We start from the raw sequence: 20150 nt of genomic DNA, 5'->3' as shown, positions 1-20150 counted from the left end.
TTAGGTAGTCACGCACACTGTTTCACCAGTCCTACTGTGAAACATAATTTGGCATGTCACCTGTGGAAGCTATTGAATTAATGCTGTCCTCCAGTTTTAATAACCCCATCAATTAATGTTTATGAATTTCTGGACTCATTTCACCACATGTTGTCAAAAGGGATTACACTTAAATTACATGGCCACATTGAAAACCACAAAATAGAGTGACTGCTCTAAATTAGTATTACAAATCAAAGGAAGTACACTGCAACAACAAAAAAGTGTGGTCTGCTACAGTACATGGTTAGGTGTCACTTGGAATAAAATGGAACCATATTTACATGTTATTATGCCTACATATACTTATGTTGACCTTATGACTAATACAACCCACTCATCTGGATGTGATTGCAAAAGACCCCAACCTCGACCTAACGACCATTACAATAGTCTTATAATAACACAAGTCACTTTCTCACAGAGAACAGCTACACTGTCCTCCGTGATGTACTGCTTACTGTCACTCATTTGTTTCATTACACCTAGTGTCATCAGTTCAGTTGGGTTATTTATTTGCACAGATAAAACACAACTTTTGATACAACGTTAAAGGTAATAAAAGGTATGCAATGCATGAGCTCTCCTTTAGCTAATCCCTAATTGTTTACGCTCACAGGTTCATGAGTTCATGTGATCATCATACCCAAGTCATTTGACTTCTCACGCAGCACCCCTTCCTCCCTAACTCGTTCACCCCCTCCACCCTCGCTTGCCCTTTCCTCCCTGGCTCCAGTCATTCCCTCCTCATGTGAGCTAAGCATCCTCCGAGGCCCTTGTGACGGTGGCAGCACGGTATAGTGAGGGAGTCTAGTTGAATAGCTCTTACAGACCGCACGTTACTTTTGCCTCGAGGAATGGAGAGCATTCTGGACATTTTTATCCCAACTCTCAGCCGATGGCTTCATAGCCAGTTGGCATTTACATATTGTTAATGATCTTTTAGTTGGGACTGCATCGTCATCAGCTCAAACGTATTCCTCTTTCAAGATATGTGGAGTTCCATGGAGTTGGAACACATTGAGAAGACACCACCAGTGTGATAACAAACCGAAAAGAACATCACAATACATGAATCACAAAAAGGACAAAACCGAACCTGCAAGGAATATATTTAAGTGTCCCACATTATACTGTTTGCTTTGCAGTGGGTTATTCCGAGGTTATCTCCGAATACAGACAGTAGTTGTTTATTGGCACTAATTAGTAGTCATTATTTCATAATAACTAGGACATGGATGGTTTCGTCCTCCTCAGGAGGGCGAACTCCTCCTAATTAGCGAAGGGCCATTTTTCTCGGTGCTATGGTTTGATGGATAGTTGGGCGAAAACATCAGTTGAGTGCTGGGGGAAAAAAAGTCCAATGGCAGGTTTTTAGCTTTGAATTACCATATGTCTCTTTCCCACTTCAAAGCACAGACAGCACTGTTGGAAAGAACTTGGCAGAAAGCCAACATTCCTTTAAAATGCTAAACAGGTACAAAGGAATGGAGAGCCACGTCATTTTGGGAGGCGGACCGTAAGGCTGTAAGGCTGCTAAGTGTGTAAAGGAAGAAGTAATAATGAAAAAGTCAGTTTATGAGAAGAAAACACAAGTCCTCAATTTACCTCTAATTATCTCTGTAAGAGCTCAGTCAGATTGTTAGCCAATGAAAAGTTGACTTTGGAACCCACCTCATTATTTTCTTCATGTTGTCCTACAAACGAAAACTTGCCATTTTTCCCAAGTAGCTGAAGTAGAAATGATTAACAAGTACATCTAGGAGATTATTTTTGAATACTTTTTAAAATCTCTAATACTCTTTGTAATGTCCGAGTATCATTGTTTGCAAATTGAAAACGTTTATTAATAATTTAGCTATATCACATACTTTTTTTCATGCAGACCTAAAAATAGGCACATTTTTACACATCTGAGTTGGTTTGTTGCTGGTGCTCGGGAATATTTTTATGATATCTTAAAAGAAAAGAGAAACTTGCACACTGCTCTTGGCAGTATCACGTCCATTTATTCATCTTACGTATCAGCCTTCAAGTCAGGCCATTTTTACTCATCTGGCTCCCAGCAGACACACTGAAGGGAAATATTCTTAAATAGGGGTGTGAGGATAAGCAAGATGTAATCCTATTCTAATGAAATACATATGAAAATACATTCCTTAGGAGTTGTAAGATCACAGGTTTGTGTAGGGAAATGCATATTGTAGATTCATTACAGAACTTTCTTTTGATAATTTAAGAATCACTAGATCTATATCTGAATCTGTTTTGAACTGCCTTTCCTTGTTTTAAATTAAATGCAGGTGTACTGTCATATTTGATCATGTAATAATTTGATGGAATACCTATTGTCTCAAAAACAATACAACCTTATTTAGCAGTTCCTGCTTGCTGACAGTCCTGAACCGTCATTTATTCATGTAATGGTATTTCATTTCAATGTATATTGAATAATTAAACAAGCTAATGTCCTGGAAGGTAATGTTCTCATGCATGCTAGCCATTATAAGGTCACATCTCTAGGTCAGTGTTTCTTAGTCCTGGGGACCCAAAAGGGTGCACATTTTTGTTTTTGCCCTAGCATACACACCTGATTCCACTAATCAACCCATCATCAAACTTTTGATTTGTATCAACTTACAGTGGTGGCCAAATATATTGGCACCCTTGTTTTCAATTTAAATATATTTGAGAAGAAATAGAGAATTATTTAAGAAAAGTGCAAGGGTGCCAATATATTTGTGCAAGTGCATGATTGGAATGAAAGTTCATATATGGTCGAAATTCCGGCGATGCTGGGCACTCCCATTATAAATGAGGGCAATCACATACAATACATGTACAAGATAATAACAAATCCCTCCATTAGTATTGAATACATATCACCAGGGCCGTAGCCAGGGGATTTGGGAAATTGTAAGACATTTGAAGCTAATTTTGTAATGGTTTTCCTCCTCTTCGTCTGAAGAAGAGAGGCGAGAAGGATCGGAGGACCAATATGCGGCGTGGTAAGTGTCCATGGTTGTTTATTAAACACATAAACTGAACACTGCATACAAAACAATAAACATAACGAAAACCGAAAACAGTACCGTGTGGTGTAAAACACAGACACGGAAACATTCACCCACAAAACAACAGTGAAACCCAGGCTACCTAAGTATGATTCTCAATCAGAGACAACTAATGACACCTGCCTCTGATTGAGAACCATACTAGGCCGAACACAGAAAAACAACGTAGACACACAAAACATAGAATGCCCACCCAACTCACGTCCTGACCAACTAAAACAAACAATTAACGCAATAACTAGGGTCAGAACGTGACACATTTACTGCATTTCTATACAATAGAAAATCTAAAATGCTTTTTGGAGAACAGCAAAAGCAATATAAAATGACCACAGCCATTATTACATTGGTTGCTGTAGCTTCATTTACCTCAGTCGATATACAAACACATAGCCTATTCGCTATATGTTTTCCGCTACACATTAACTCACATTAACTCAGCATCGGGATTAAAAACTATAATTTAATCTGTAGCAGAACAAGTCTTTTTTTGGGACAAAAGTTAAACAAATACAACGCTGGCTCTACAGAGTTTGTTTTGTTATTGTTGCAGTTTTAAAGCAAATTTACTGCAATGCTACACATTTTTCCATTACTTATGCCATGTTAAACAAAACAGTCAACAATACAGTAGAAAAAAGAAAACAAAAAGTCTATATACAGTGAGAGCAAATGAGGTAAGATAAGTGAGGTTAGGCAATAAATAGGCCATGGTGGCGAAGGAAATTACAATATAGCAATTAAACACTGGAATTGTAGATGTTCAGATGATTAATGTGGAAGTAGAGATACTGGGGTGCAAAGGAGCAAGATAAATAAATAAATAAATAGAGTATGGGAATTAGGTAGTTAGATGGGCTGTTTACAGATGGGCTATGTGCAGTGATCTGTGAGCTAGTGAGGGAGATATGAATCTCCAGCTTTAGTGATTTTTGCAGTTCGTTCCAGTCATTGGCAGCAGAGAACTGGAAGGAAAGGTGGCCAAAGGAGGAATTGGCTTTGGGGGTGACCAGTGAGATATGAGCGCGTGCTACAAGTGGGTGCTGCTATGGTACACAGTGAGCTGAGACAAGGTGGGGCTTTACCTAGCAGAGACTTGTAGGTGACCTGGAGTCAGTGTGGTAAGGTGATGAGTATGAAGCGAGGGCCAGCCAACAAGAGCGTACAGGTCACAGTGGTGGGTAGTTGTCACGACTTCGGCTGAGGTCGGCTCCTCTCCTTGTTCGGGCGTCATTCGGTGGTCGAAGTCACCGGCTTTCTAGTCATCACCGATCCATGTTTCCTTTTTCCTTTTTCTTTTGTCTTAATTAGCGGAGAAAGTACGGTGGGATTCTGAATGGTCGGTAACCTGTTTGTTAACTTGGCTTTCGAAGACCTTAGAAAGGCAGGGTAGGATAGATATAGGTCTGTAGCAGTTTGGGTCTAGAGTGTCTCCCCCTTTGAAGAGGGGGATGACTGCGGCAGCTTTCCAATCTTTGGGAATCTCAGACGATACGAAAGAGAGGTTGAAAAGGCTAGTGATAGGGGTTGCCACAATTTCTGCAGATAATTTTAGAAAGAGAGGGTGCAGATTGTCTAGCCCAGCTCATTTGTAGGGATCCAGATTTTGTCGCTCTTTCAGATGCATGCATGCGAACATCCCATGATCAACCATTATTCCTAATTACCCTTCATTTTTACTATTCTGTCTATGTGCAGTACACACTTTACAACCTATTGGATCATGTGAGAATATGTGACTGGAGCCCACGGTCAAAAAAGCCCAGTGGGAGTCATTAACACTGAATGTAGGAGCTGTTCATTTGACTACCTCTTGGATGGAGGCCGCTATCCCCCATCCCCACATTTTCTTCTCCTCCTTCCCCTCTCTTATCCCAGTCATGTGATTATGAGAATCATTCCTTCATATATCCAACTTCACATTCATTCACAGTAGTTAAAGAGGCTATATGGAACCGTTGCCTCTGAGGGTGCTCTTGAGAAAACGAGGATCCTCTATATGAACAGAAATATTGGACAGAAAAATTGTCAGGAAGTGCAACTCCCGACACCCTTAAATGTATTGTTTGACTGAAAATAAGTATTTGTGTGGTTACATGAGATAATAAATAGATTAATATGAATTAATTCACATGATGTCTATTTGCTACAACAGGAGACACATTCTGCATTCGTCTATATAACGTAATGTCTAGCATGTTTGACTTCTGAGAAAAAGTATTATAGGTTTTATAGACCACATAAGGGTCGGTTCTTGGCCATACAGGAATGCCCTATGGTTAAGGTGGGACTGGCATACAGCATGCCTCTACTCCTAATGGGATGACCAAGCCCCATGACCAGAGCCCTGCGGTGCAGACGCCTCTTGCACATTACACCCCACTGTATCATAGCTATACTGTGGTTCTCAAGGACTGCTCCTAGTTGCCCCTAGACATTTTGGGGGCCATAAGCAAGATTTAGAATACATTTTCACTTTTAGAATTCATTTCATGCGATTCTACACATTTTGCCGTGACTTATGCCATGTCCATATGATATCTGAGTGAGTGACTTATATCTGAGTGAGTGACTTATATCTGAGTGAGTGACTTATATCTGAGTGAGTGACTAACACAATCAATTGGGCCCCCCCCCCCAATTGGGGCCCGATTTGGTCCCGATTACTACAACGTTTAGATAGCTGGCTAGACTAACTTACCTAGAAATCTCTAAAATGTTAGCTGACATGGGCTAATTGATTGGCTGTCATTGACTGACATAACAAGAGAAACTGCTGATGCAATACCACATTTCGAAATTGCACGTTGTGTAGGCTACTCTACTATGCTTTCTCTCGACAGTAAAGGCTATGAAACACAAACATTCTTTTTCAGAAATATTGCCTGCAACGGAGAGGGGTATGAGACACTGGAGCCACATGGACATAAATAATAGATTTCATATGTACATCAATTTAAAACACAATTTCTCCATTCATTTACTTATCTCCTATAGCTTGTTAGTGGCAGCTGACTGCCACAGCTGTACTGAAATGTATCAGCTAACAAACAAGCAATAAAGAGCTGTTGCCCCTGCTGCCAGTCAAGTCAATGGCAATGCAGACAAATCGCAGTGCAGATTAACTTCATGATCATAAATTAGAAATGTGTCTATTTCAGCCAACCCGTTGCTGACAAGTGTGTAAAATCGAGCACTCAATCATGAAATCTCCCTAGACGAACATTGGCAGTAGAAGTACGGAAGAGCTCAATGACTTTCAACACCGCATCATCATAGGATGCCACCTTTCCAACAAGGCAGTTTGTAAAATGTCTGCCCTGCTAGAGCTGCCCCGGTCAACTAAGTGTAGTTATTGTGAAGTGCAAATGTCTAGGAGCAACAATGGCTCAGTGTAAAATGGTAGGCCACACAAGCTCACAGAATGGGACCGCCGAGTGTATGGTGTGTAAAAATTGTTGCAACACTCACTACCAAGTTCCAGACTGCCTCTGGAAGAAACGCCAGCTCAAGAACTGTTTGTCGGGAGCTTCATGAAATGGGTCTCCATGGCCAAGCAGCCGCACACAAGCCTAAGATCACCATGTGCAATGCTAAGCGTCAGCTGGAGTGTTGTAAAGCTCGCCGCCATTGGACTCAGTGGAAACTTATTCCCTGGATTGATGAATCACGCTACACCATCTGGCAGTCCGACTGGGTTTGGCGGATGCCAGGAGAACGCTACCTGCCCCAATGCATAGTGCCTACTGTAAAGTTTGGTGGAGGAGGAATAATGATCTGGGGATGTTTTTCAAGGTTCGGGCTAGGCCCCTGACTTCCATTGTAGGGAAATCTTAATGCTACAGCATTCAATCACGTTCTAGCCTGTTATAGCAGCAAAGGGGGGACCAACTCCATATTAATACCCATTATTTTGGAATGAGATTTTCGACGAGCAGGGTTCCACATACTTTTGGTCATGTAGTGTATATTGGATTTTCTCTCACTACAGCTTTTTCCCAAAACATTCCAACCTGGCTACTAAAAGAGCATGCAGAAGATCTAGCCCTTGTCATCACACACATTGTTAACACCTCCTTCTGTCCAGGGACTGTTCCTGCTGCCTGGAAGATTGCCAATGTGTGTCCCCATACCTAAAGTGTCAAACCCATGTGCAATGAGTGACTGGAGGCCCATCTCTCTAACGTCATGCCTTGGGAAAATGCAGGAGAACTGCCAACAGTTTTATCTGAGTGCACAAATCAGTATGCTTACCTACCAAAGTCCAGCACAACTACTGCCCTTGTGAAAGCCACACACTCCTGGCTGACAGCTACAGACTCCAAAAAAACAACAATGGCGAGGGTGTTACTTGCTAATATATCCAAAGCCTTTGATCGAGTTGATCAAGCAAAGCTCCTGCAACATCTGTCTGACATTGAACTGTGTCCAAGGTTACGAGCCTGGCTCCACAGCCACACCACAGGAAGAAGGCATAGGGTGATGGCAAATGGCACTTTTAGCTCCGGGTCAGAGGTCACCTCTGGTGTGCCACAAGGGGGTGTGGTCTCGCCATATATGTTCCTCCATCACATGTCCATCTGAGAAAAGTTGTCTTCAGTGACACATTAAGTGACACATTAACCAGCTTCAAAAATGACTTTTTCATGGGCTTGGAGGCAAAGCAGCTGGAAGAGTCGGCCGCATCCAACAACATGCTCCTGAATGGGAAAAAGTCTGTGGAAATTGGGATGTGTTTTTCGAGAGACCATCCACAACCTGCACCACTAATCCTAGGAGGACAGGAAGTACCAGTAGTAACAACAACTAAGTATCTTGGTTTTCATCTAGACTCTAACCTCGGTGGTGACACACATGTGGAGCAGTCAGTGAGGAAGGCCTCAAAACGCTTGACTGTTCTTGCCAGAAATGGCCTACCCACTGAAGATCTGGTCACAGTCCATACTACACTGGTCCGGCCTTGTCTGGAATACAGTGGAGTGCTGTTAGTTGGATGCAGTAAAAAGCAGCAGGCCCAACTAGACAGGGTGCAGAGGAGGGCCTTGAGGATCATCTCCAGAGGAGAAGCAGTCCAACCACAGCTCCCCTCACTACAGTGCAGGCGAGAGCAGGCTGCAGTGCATCTGGTGAAGGACATGCATACACTTGACTATCCACTGAATGGCCTGCTCCCTCCAAAAAGAGGTAACTGCACCACAAGGCTCCTGAGAAACAGCCACAAATTGTCCTGTATAACTGCCCGTACGAACCGCCTGCGAAACGCCACTCTACCCACTGTTATCAGACTGTATAATAACACTAGCTTTTAAATGGTTCTCCAAATAGTAAAAAAAAAAAAAAAATCACATTTTAATATTTAAATTTCAAATGGTTCAATATTCTATTTATGTCACGTTTTATGTGTTATGTATTTTAAATTAGTGTTTTGCAATTATTAGTCAAGTAAATTCTGCATTTCTTCAGTTTCATCTGTGAGCAAGAATAAATCAACTCAAACTCAAACTCAATATCTGTGTTCTGATTGAAGGATTTAAAAAAATTGCCAACTTGGTGGCGCTGCCGATCAAAATTCCCTAGACAATAAAAACGAGCTAATTTTCAATGGAAAAATGTTGTATCAAAGACGTATTTTCATTGCCTCCAAATATTGCTAGTGTATCATAGCCTTTAAAGTGACAGTTTATGACCATTCTGTCATTCTATCATACAAATTTGATCTATCTTCTAAGTCATGCTTAATGACAACCGTATACAATGTGTTGCAGCGTCATACTGATTCCTGTACTTTCTGCAAATTCACTGTGTTGAAAGGAAATGATCTACAATATCTCTGACCTTTTTCGACCAATAACACAAAACATTTGGCAAGGGACAGAAGCAACACAGGGAAAATATGTAGGGTTGGAGGGCATAAGTCGAAATATGCGGGCCCAGACAACAGCTACTTTGTTACAGTACAACAATTAAGTCTCACAAAGCTGTCTACTGATAATCATACTTAGCAGTCACAAGTTACACTAACAAATGGTCCCCCTGATAATCATAGTTTTGGGTTGGCCTAGCACTTCATTTGACCAACTAAATCAAGTTGGCGCAACAGTATCGTACATTGAGGCCAAGTGGTCTTGAGGGAAAGTGATAACCAGGCCTGGGTTCACATACTATTTGAAATATTTCAGATTATTGAGCGTTTGGTTTAGACTTCTCGGAGTTCCAGGTGGACAGAGTTTGAACCTTTGGGAACTTTTCTGTTATTTCCATGTCAACAGGTAAGCTCCATCAAGCACAGCTAATGCATATGAAATCATTTAGCATATTAAAATACATTGAGTGTACAAAACATTAGGAACACCCTCCTAATATTGAGTTGCACCCCTTTTTGTCCTCAGAACAGCCTCAATTTTGTCGGGTCAAGGTGCCGAAAAGTGTTCCACAGGTAAGCTGGCCCATGCCGACTCCAATGCTTCTCACAGCTGTGTCAAAATGGCTGTATGCGTCACGGATCCCCCCGGTACTGCTGCCCAGTTCTACGGCACCGGTTCACTGAACTGGATTCATTATCATCAACCCCGGACTGTCTTGTCTGATTACAAACCTGGTTCCCATTTCCCGTGATTAGTATGTGCCCTCTGTCTTTGTCGGTGATTGTTCCCATGACCGTTGGTGGTGTGAGTACCTATGCGTTGGTGCAGCTGTTATGCTGCGTGCTTTATATATTGTGTATAACGGGTATCGTCCCGTGTTGTTCAACGAGGTTTACCCTCGCCCTTTTGTTTGGGTACAGCCCTGTTGTTTTGTATACGTGTTTGTTTTGGGTGCATTAAAAACCCCTATTGTGTATACCTGCGCCTGTCTCCAAGTCCTTTATACCAGCGTGACAGGATGTGCTTTGGGCAGTGGCCCATTCTTGATACACATGGGAAACCCAACATCGTTGCAGTTCTTGAAACACTCAAACCGGTGTGCCTGGCACCTACTACCATATCCTGTTCAAAGGCACTTAAATATTTTGCCTTGCCCATTCACCCTCCGAATGGCACACATACACAATCCATGTCTCAAATGTCTCAAGGCTTGAAAACCATTCTTTAACCTGTCTCCTCTCCTTCATCTACACAGATTGAAGTTGATTTAACAAGTGACATATATAAGGGATCATAGCTTACACCTGGATTCACATTGTCAGTCTATCTCATGGAAAGAGCAGGTTTTCTTAAGATTTTGTACTTCATTTAGTTTATTTGTTTTGTAGTGTTTTGTATTGATTCGTGTCACGTTTGTTTTATTAAACATGGATCGCAATATACACGCTGCAGTTTGGTCCGACTCTCCTTCACCACATGAAAACCGTGACACCGTGTATATCCACATCTTTTCAGAGACGAGAAGGTACAATTTTACAAAGCAAAAGTGTTTTGTACACTCAGTGTATGTCACGCCCTGACCTTAGCTTTTATGTCTCTTGGTTTGATCAGGGTGTGAATTGGGTGGGCATTCTATGTTCTTTATTCTATGTTTTTGTATTTCTTTGTTTTTGCCGGGTATGGTTCTCAATCAGGGACAGTTGTCTCTGATTGGGAAACATACTTAGGTAGCTTTTTCCCCACATGGTATTTGTGGGTAGTTAATTTCTGTTTAGAGTTTTGCACCTTTCAGGACTGTTTCGGTTATTCTCTTTGTTAGTTTTGTTAGTGTTCAGTTTTAATAATGAAAGCATATAAATATAATCCTACTGATTTATTTAATTTATTTTGACGATTTTAGCTGGTGGCGTTGGCTGTTCGTCTGCGTAAAATGTAAGCTTGCATTTTCTCCATTATCATCAAATGAATAGTATCACGCATTCACCAGCAGAGGTCAATGCATTCATTTATATCACAAATCGAAACAACTGTTTCTCATTATTGATCCCACTGTGAGTGTTAAATTCCACATCAGTTTGCCGTGATTTAGACACTGCTCTATTAAAGGGAAACACATACCTGAAAAACACAAAATCCCCTGTCTTAAGAATACTGTCATATCGGCCTGACATATACACGTATAGGTCTGAAATATATACATGACATATCGGCCTGAAATATATACCTGTCAGGCATAACATATAAACCTGTTATATAGGCCTGAAATAATAAACTCAGCAAAAAAAGAAATGTCCTCTCACTGTCAACTGCGTTTATTTTCAGCAAACTTGTCAATATTTGTATGAACATACCAAGATTCAACAACTGAGACATAAACTGAACAAGTTCCACGGACACGTGACTAACAGAAATGGAATAATTTGTCCCTGAACAAAGGGGGGGTCAAAATCAAAAGTAACAGTCAGTATCTGGTGTGGCCACCAGCTGCATTAAGTACTGCAGTTCATCCCCTCCTCATGGACTGCACCAGATTTGCCAGTTCTTGCTGTGAGATGTTACCCCACACTTCCACCATGGCACCTGCAAGTTCCGAACATCTCTGGGGGGAATGGCCCTAGCCCTCACCGTCCGATCCAACAGGTCCCAGACGTTCTCAATGGGATTGAGATCCGGGCTCTTCGCTGGCCATGGCAGAACACTGACATTCCTGTCTTTCAGGAAATCACGCACAGAATCAACAGTATGGCTGGTGGCATTGTCATGCTGGAGGGTCATGTCAGGATGAGCCTGCAGGAAGGGTCCAACATGAGGGAGGAGGATGTCTTCCCTGTAACGCACAGCGTTGAGATTGCCTGCAATGACAACAAGCTCAGTCCGATGATGCTGTGACACACCGCCCCCAGACCATGACGGACCATCCACCTCCAAATCGATCCCGCTCCAGAGTACAGGCCTTGGTGTAACGCTCATTCCATTCGACGATAAACGCAAATCCGACCGACAAAACTGCGACTTGTCAGTGAAGAGCACTTTTTGCCAATCTTGTCTGGTCCAGCGACGGTGCGTTTGTGCCCATAGGTGACATTGTTGCCGGTGATGTCTGGTGAGGACCTGCCTTACAACAGGTCTACAAGCCCTCAGTCCAGCCTCTCTCAGCCTATTGTGGACAGTCTGAGCACTGATGTAGGGATTGTGCGTTCCTGGTGTAACTCGGGCAGTTGTTGTTTCCATCCTGTACCTGTCCTGTTGGTGTGATGTTCGGATGTACCGATCCTGTGCAGGTGTTGTTACACGTGGTCTGCAAGTGCCAGGACGATCAGTTGTCATCCCTGTCTCCCTGTAGTGCTGTCTTAGGCGTCTCACAGTATGGGCAATGCAATTTATTGCCCTGTTCACATCTGCAGTCCTCAAGCCTCCTTGCAGCATGCCTAAGGCACGTTCACGCAGATGAACAGGGACCCTGGGCATCTTTCTTTTGGTGTTTTTCAGAGTCAGTAGAAATGCCTCTTTAGTGTCCTAGGTTTTCATAACTATGACCTTAATTGCCTACCGTCTGTAAGCTGTTAGTGTCTTAATGACCGTTCAACAGGTGCATGTTCATTAATTGTTTGTGGTTCATTGAACAAGCATGGGAAACAGTGTTTAAACCCTTTACAATGAAGATCTGTGAAGTTATTTGGATTTTTACGAATTATCTTTGAAAGACAGGGTCCTGAAAAGGGACATTTCTTTTTTTGCTGAGTTTATATATCTGAAATATATACATGTCAGGCCTAACATATAAACCTGTTATATAGGCCTGAAATATATACCTTAAATATATACCTCTCTGGTCTAAAATATTAACCTGTTATATAGGCCTGAAATATACACCTGACATATATACCTTTCATATCATCCTGACATATACACCTGACATATAAACCTGTCATATCAGCCTGACACATATACCTGAAATATATTTACCTGTCAGGCCTAACATATAAACCTGTTATACAGGCCGGAAATATATACCTGAAATATATACCCGTCAGGACCAAAATATAAACCTGTTATACAGGCCTGAAATATATAAATGTCAGGCCTAACATATAAACCTGTTATACAGGCCTGAAATATACACCTGAAATATAAACCTGTCAAAATATAAACCTGTTATATAGGTCTGAAATATATTTACCTGTCAGGCCTAACATATAAACCTGTTATACAGGCCGGAAATATATACCTGAAATATATACCCGTCAGGACCAAAATATAAACCTGTTATACAGGCCGGAAATATATACCTGAAATATATACCCGTCAGGACCAAAATATAAACCTGTTATATAGGCCTGAAATATATATATGTCATAAACACCTGACATATACAGTGCCTTGCGAAAGTATTCGGCCCCTGTTACGAAAAACTAAGAGTGGTGGATGGAATCAGACGCAGAGAGCAGGGTTCTGTCATTTATCAAATTTATTACACCGGTGCAACCGAAAAATGATCACGCCAACACACAGGGCGTATATAGGTTGCCAGTCCAAAACAACAGGACAAAATAGACCAGAGAATAAAGATAAGAAAACAAATCACCCCATCAAACACAGAGTAACAAAAAACAAGCCCGCACAAAATACCCAGCGGGCCTAGTGCCCTAAAATACCCTACAAACAAACCCTAATACAAAACAGGTGTACCCAATTAACCACTAACCAACACAAACGGAAAAGGAATCGATGGCAGCGAATAGGCCGGTGACGACGACCGCCGAGCCCCGCCCGAACAGGAAGAGGCACCCTCTTCAGCGAGGTTCGTGACAGTACCCCCCGACGCGCGGCTCCCGCAGCGCGCCGACCCCGGCCTCGAGGACTACCCGGAGGACGAGGCGCGGGGCGATCCGGGTGGAGGCGGTGGAAATCCCTCAAGAGGGAAGGATCTAAAATGTCCCTCCCCGGTACCCAGCACCTCTCCTCCGGACCGTACCCCTCCCAGTCCACGAGGTACTGCAGACCCCTCACCCGGCGTCTCAAGTCCAGAATAGCTCGTACTGTGTACGCCGGGGACCCCTCGATGTCCAGAGGGGGTGGAGGGAGGGTCTCTCTTCTGCCGTTCACTGGCCTGCCTGAGAGAATCCTGGACTGCCCGCCAGGTGTCTCTAGAGCACTGTACCCACTCCTCCACCGCAGGAGCCTCGGTCTGACTCTGACGCCACGGAGCCAGGACCGGCTGGTAGCCCAGTACGCATTCGAATGGCGACATATTCGTAGACGAATGCCAAAGAGAGTTCTGGGCCAATTCTGCCCACGGAACGTACCTCGCCCATTCTCCTGGCCGGTCCTGGCAATACGACCTCAGAAACCTACCCACTTCCTGGTTTACTCTCTCCACCTGCCCATTACTTTCGGGGTGATAACCAGAGGTAAGGCTGACCGAGAACCCCAGACGCTCCATAAACGCCTTCCAAACCCGGGATGTGAACTGGGGACCCCGATCGGAGACTATATCCTCTGGAACCCCATAGTGCCGGAAGACGTGGGTAAATAGAGCCTCTGCAGTCTGTAGGGCCGTAGGAAGACCAGGCAATGGGAGGAGACGGCAGGACTTAGAGAACCGATCCACAACGACCAGAACGGTAGTGTTCCCCTGAGATGGGGGAAGATCAGTAAGGAAATCTACCGTGAGATGGGATCATGGCCGTTGTGGAACCGTTAGGGGCTGTAACTTCCCTCTAGGAAGGTGCCTAGGAGCCTTACTCTGGGCGCATACCGAACAGGAGGAGACATAGAGCCTCACATCCCTAGCTAAAGTGGGCCACCAGTATTTCCCCTAAGACCCCGCACTGTCCTATCAATCCCGGATGACCCGCAGACGGTAGTGTGTGAGCCCACCGAATCAATTTATCACGGACACCAAGCGGTACGTAACTTAGACCAGTTGGACACTGTATAGGCGCAGATTCAACCCTCAACGCCTGCTCGATGTCCGCGTCCACCTCCCATACCACTGGGGCCACCAGCCGAGAGGCTGGAAGGATGGGAGTGGGTTCGATGGACCGGTCCTCGGTGTCATAGAGACGGGACAGCGCGTCAGCCTTAGTGTTGAGGGAACCTGGTCTGTAAGAGATCGTAAATCTAAAACGTGTAAAGAACATGGCCCACCTAGCCTGACGTGGATTCAGTCTCCTCGCTTCCCGAATATACTCCAGATTACGGTGGTCAGTCCAGATGAGAAAAGGGTGTTTAGCCCCCTCAAGCCAGTGTCTCCACACCTTCAGGGCCTTTACCATAGCTAGTAACTCCCGATCCCCCACATCATAGTTCCGCTCCGCCGGACCCAGCTTCTTAGAAAAGAAAGCGCAGGGACGGAGCTTCGGTGGCGTGCCCGAGCGCTGAGACAGCACGGCTCCAACTCCAGCCTCGGACGCATCCACCTCCACTATGAATGCCAACGAAGGGTCCGGATGCGCCAACACGGGAGCTCTGGTGAACAGTACCTTCAACTGTTTGAAGGCTCCATCAGCCTCTGCTGACCACCACAGACGCACCGGTCCCCCTTCAGCAGTGAGGTAATGGGCGCCGCTACTTGACCAAAACCCCGGATAAACCTCTGGTAGTAATTGGCAAACCCTAAAAACCGCTGCACCTCCTTTACCGTGGTCGGAGTCGGCCAATTACGCACGGCGTTAACGTGGTCACACTCCATCATCATCCCAGAGCTGGAAATGCGTTAACCCAGGAAGGAAACGGCTGGTTTGGAGAACACACATTTCTCAGCCTTGACGTATAGGTCATGCTCCAGCAGTTGCCCAAGAACCCTGTGCACCAACGAAACATGCTTGGCGCGTGTGGCAGAATAAATCAAGATGTCATCAATATAGACTACCACACCCTGCCCGTGCAAGTCCCTAAGAATCTAATCTACAAAGGATTGGAAGACGGCTGGAGCATTCTTCAACCCATACGGCATGACGAGGTACTCATAGTGGCCTGATGTGGTACGAAACGCTGTTTTCCACTCTTCTCCTCCCCGAATAAGCACCAGATTATACGCGCTCCTGAGGTCCAGTTTTGTGAAGAAACGCGCTCCGTGGAATGATTCCACCGCCGTAGCGATGAGAGGTAGCGGATAACTAAAACCCACTGTGATCGAATTGAGACCTCGATAATCAATGCACGGACGCAGACCTCCCTCCTTTTTCCTCGCAAAAAAGAAACTCGAGGAGACGGGTGACATGGAGGGCCGAATATACCCCTGTCTCAGAGCTTACGTGACATGTCTCCATAGCCAACGTCTCCTCCTGTGACAGTGGGTACACATGACTCTGGGGAAGTGCAGCGTTCTCCTGGAGGTTTATCACGCAATCCCACCGTCGATGAGGTGGTAATTTGGTTGCTTTCTTCTTACTAAAAGCGATAGCCAAATCGGCATATTCTGGGGAATGCGCACAGTGGAAACCTGGTCTGGACTCTCCACCGTCATGGCACCGATGGAAACTCCTATACACCTCTCTGAACACTCGTCTGACCACCCCTTAAGACCCCCTGTTTCCAGGAAATAACGGGATTGTGAATAGCCACCCAGGGAACCCCCAACACCACCGGGAACCCAGGTGAATCAATAAGGTAGAAACTGATCCTCTCCCTATGATTCCCCTGCGTTACCATGTCCAGCGGAATCGTGGCCTCCCTGACCAGCCCTGACCCTAACGGTTAGCTATCTAAGGAATCCATAAAACTCCCAACTGCGCCTGAATCGACTAGTGCCTTATGCTGAAGAGAGGGGAAAACGCAGGGGGAAAAATTAACAAAAACATGTGACCAACAGGGAGCTCTGAGTGAGTTTGGTGCTTACTCACCTGGGGTTGCCGAGGAGTGTTCCGCCGACCATCTCGACTCCCAGAGGGACTCCTCCAACACCGGTCCGAAGTGTGTCCTTTCTGTCCACAATAGGAGCAGGAGGAGCCCCCTCTGGTCCCTCTAGATGCAGCTCCTCCCAACTCCATCTGAGTGGGAGTGGGAGAGCTGGAAGGTGGAATTAACAGGACCCCTTCTGAACGCCCGCGGGCAGCTAGCAGGTTGTCCAATCGAATAGACATGTCTTTAAGTTCATCCAGGGAGAGAGTTGTGTCTCTGCAAGCTAGCTCCCGGTGGACATCCTCCCGGAGACTAGAGCGGTAATGATCCATCAGGGCCCTGTCATTCCACCCAGCACCAGCAGCTAGTGTCCTAAACTCCAACGCGAAGTCCTGCGCGCTCCTCATCTCCTGTCTGAGGTGGAACAGTCGCTCACCCGCCGCTTTACCCTCTGGTGGATGATCGAACACAGCTCGGAAACGGCGGGTGAACTCCAGGTAGTTGTCCTGAGCCGAGTCTGGACTGTTCCAGACCGCGTTAGCCCAGTCCAGGGCCTTGCCCGTTAAACAGGAGACGAGGAGGCCCACACTCTCCTCACCCGAGGGAGCCGGACGCACGGTAGCCAGGTAGAGCTCTAGCTGGAGAAAAATCCCTGACACCCAGCCGCTGCTCCATCGTACTCCTCGGGGGAGAGACGCAGTGCGCTGGACCCAGAGGACGACGTAGGTGGAGTAGGAGTTGAAAGGTGGGAGGTGTCCTTCTGGCTCAGTGGGAGCAGTTGAGATAGACGGGACCACCCATACGTAGAATGTATGACATGACAGTCGCTTTGGATAAAAGCGTCTCCCATAGACGTCGGTAGACCACTCCTCTCCCATCGTTTCATCCTCTCCATCATCTGATCCATCGCCGTACCAATCCGATGGAGGACAGCTGTGTGGTGATGGACGTGCTCCTCCATAGTGGGGAGAGGGGTGGTCCCTGCTCCTGCTGACTCCATTTCTTCGGTGCGGGCTTCTGTTACGAAAAACTAAGAGTGGTGGATGGAATCAGGCGCAGAGAGCAGGGTTCTGTCATTTATCAAATTTATTACACCGGTGCAACCGAAAAATGATCACGCCAACACACAGGGCGTATATAGGTTGCCAGTCCAAAACAACAGGACAAAATAGACCAGAGAATAAAGATAAGAAAACAAATCACCCCATCAAACACAGAGTAACAAAAAACAAGCCCGCACAAAATACCCAGCGGGCCTAGTGCCCTAAAATACCCTACAAACAAACCCTAATACAAAACAGGTGTACCCAATTAACCACTAACCAACACAAACGGAAAAGGAATCGATGGCAGCGAATAGGCCGGTGACGACGACCGCCGAGCCCCGCCCGAAAGCGAGGTTCGTGACAGCCCCCTTGAACTTTGCGACCTTTTGCCACATTTCAGGCTTCAAACATAAAGATATAAAACTGTATATTTTTGTGAAGAATCATCAACAAGTGGGACACAATCATGAAGTGGAACGACATTTATTGGATATTTCAAACTTTTTTAACAAATCAAAAACTGAAAAAGCGTACAAAATTATTCAGCCCCTTTACTTTCAGTGCAGCAAACTCTCTCCAGAAGTTCAGTGAGGATCTCTGAATGATCCAATGTTGACCTAAATGACTAATGATGATAAATACAATCCACCTGTGTGTAATCAAGTCTCTGTATAAATGCACCTGCACTATGATAGTCTCAGAGGTCCGTTAAAAGCGCAGAGAGCATCATGAAGAACAAGGAACACACCAGGCAGGTCCGAGATACTTTTGTGAAGAAGTTTAAAGCCGGATTTGGATACAAAAAGATTTCCCAAGCTTTAAACATCCCAAGGAGCACTGTGCAAACAATAATATTGAAATGGAAGGAGTATCAGACCACTGCAAATCTACCAAGAACTGGCCGTCCTTCTAAACTTTCAGCTCATACAAGGAGAAGACTGATCAGAGATGCAGCCAAGAGGCCCATGATCACTCTGGATGAACTGCAGAGATCTACAGCTGAGGTGGGAGACTCTGTCCATAGGACAACAATCAGTCGTATATTGCACAAATCTGGCCTTTATGGAGGAGTGGCAAGAAGAAAGCCATTTCTTAAAGATATCCATAAAAAGTGTTGTTTAAAGTTTGCCACAAGCCACCTGGGAGACACACCAAACATGTGGAAGAAGGTGCTCTGATCAGATGAAACCAAAATTGAACTTTTTGGCAACAATGCAAAACGTTATGTTTGGCGTAAAAGCAACACCCTGAACACACCATCCCCACTGTCAAACATGGTGGTGGCAGCATCATGGTTTGGGCCTGATTTTCTTCAGCAGGGACAGGGAAGATGGTTAAAATTGATGGGAAGATGGATGGAGCCAAATACAGGACCATTCTGGAAGAAAACCTGATGGAGTCTGCAAAAGACCTGAGACTGGGACGGAGATTTGTCTTCCAACAAGACAATGATCCAAAACATAAAGCAAAATCTACAATGGAATGGTTAAAAAATAAACATATCCAGGTGTTAGAATGGCCAAGTCAAAGTCCAGACCTGAATCCAATCGAGAATCTGTGGAAAGAGCTGAAAACTGCTGTTCACAAATGCTCTCCATCTGAGCTCGAGCTGTTTTGCAAGGAGGAATGGGGGAAAAATTCAGTCTCTCGATGTGCAAAACTGATAGACATACCCCAAGCGACTTACAGCTGTAATCGCAGCAAAATGTGGCGCTACTTGTTCGGCCTGACACATATACCTGTCATATAGGCCTGTCATATATACCTGACATATAGGCCTGTCATATTTACCTGACATATAGGCCTGTAATATATACCTGTCAAGCCTGACATATACACCTGTTATATCGGCCTGACACATATACCTGTCATATAGGCCTGACACATATACCTGTTATATAGGCCTGTCATATATACCTGACATATAAACATATATAGACTTCTAAATATACAAAGACATAAATATGTTTTTCCAACCACCAACAAAGTATTTTCGCAAACCACGTCTGTGTTAGTTTTTGAGCAATAAATTCAATATCTAAAGACTAGGCCTACTCTCAGTGTGTTATTATATGCCCTCAAAACCCTGCTCAAAGACTTTAAATGAAGAATATTGAGTTGAGTATGCCAGTTCTTCATAAAACCCTGACCTTACTCATGGCTTATATCAGTCTGCTGGGGGATTTGAAGTTGAATGTCGGATGACACGTCAATATATCCTTTATGAGGGAACAATACAGTCACAACCCATTGGCACAGACGTCAATTCAACAACATTCAAC

The sequence above is a fragment of the Oncorhynchus keta genome, chromosome 13, assembly GCF_023373465.1.
Source record: "Oncorhynchus keta strain PuntledgeMale-10-30-2019 chromosome 13, Oket_V2, whole genome shotgun sequence".
Classification (NCBI taxonomy): domain Eukaryota; kingdom Metazoa; phylum Chordata; class Actinopteri; order Salmoniformes; family Salmonidae; genus Oncorhynchus; species Oncorhynchus keta.
Note: the sequence above shows the minus strand (reverse complement) of the source record.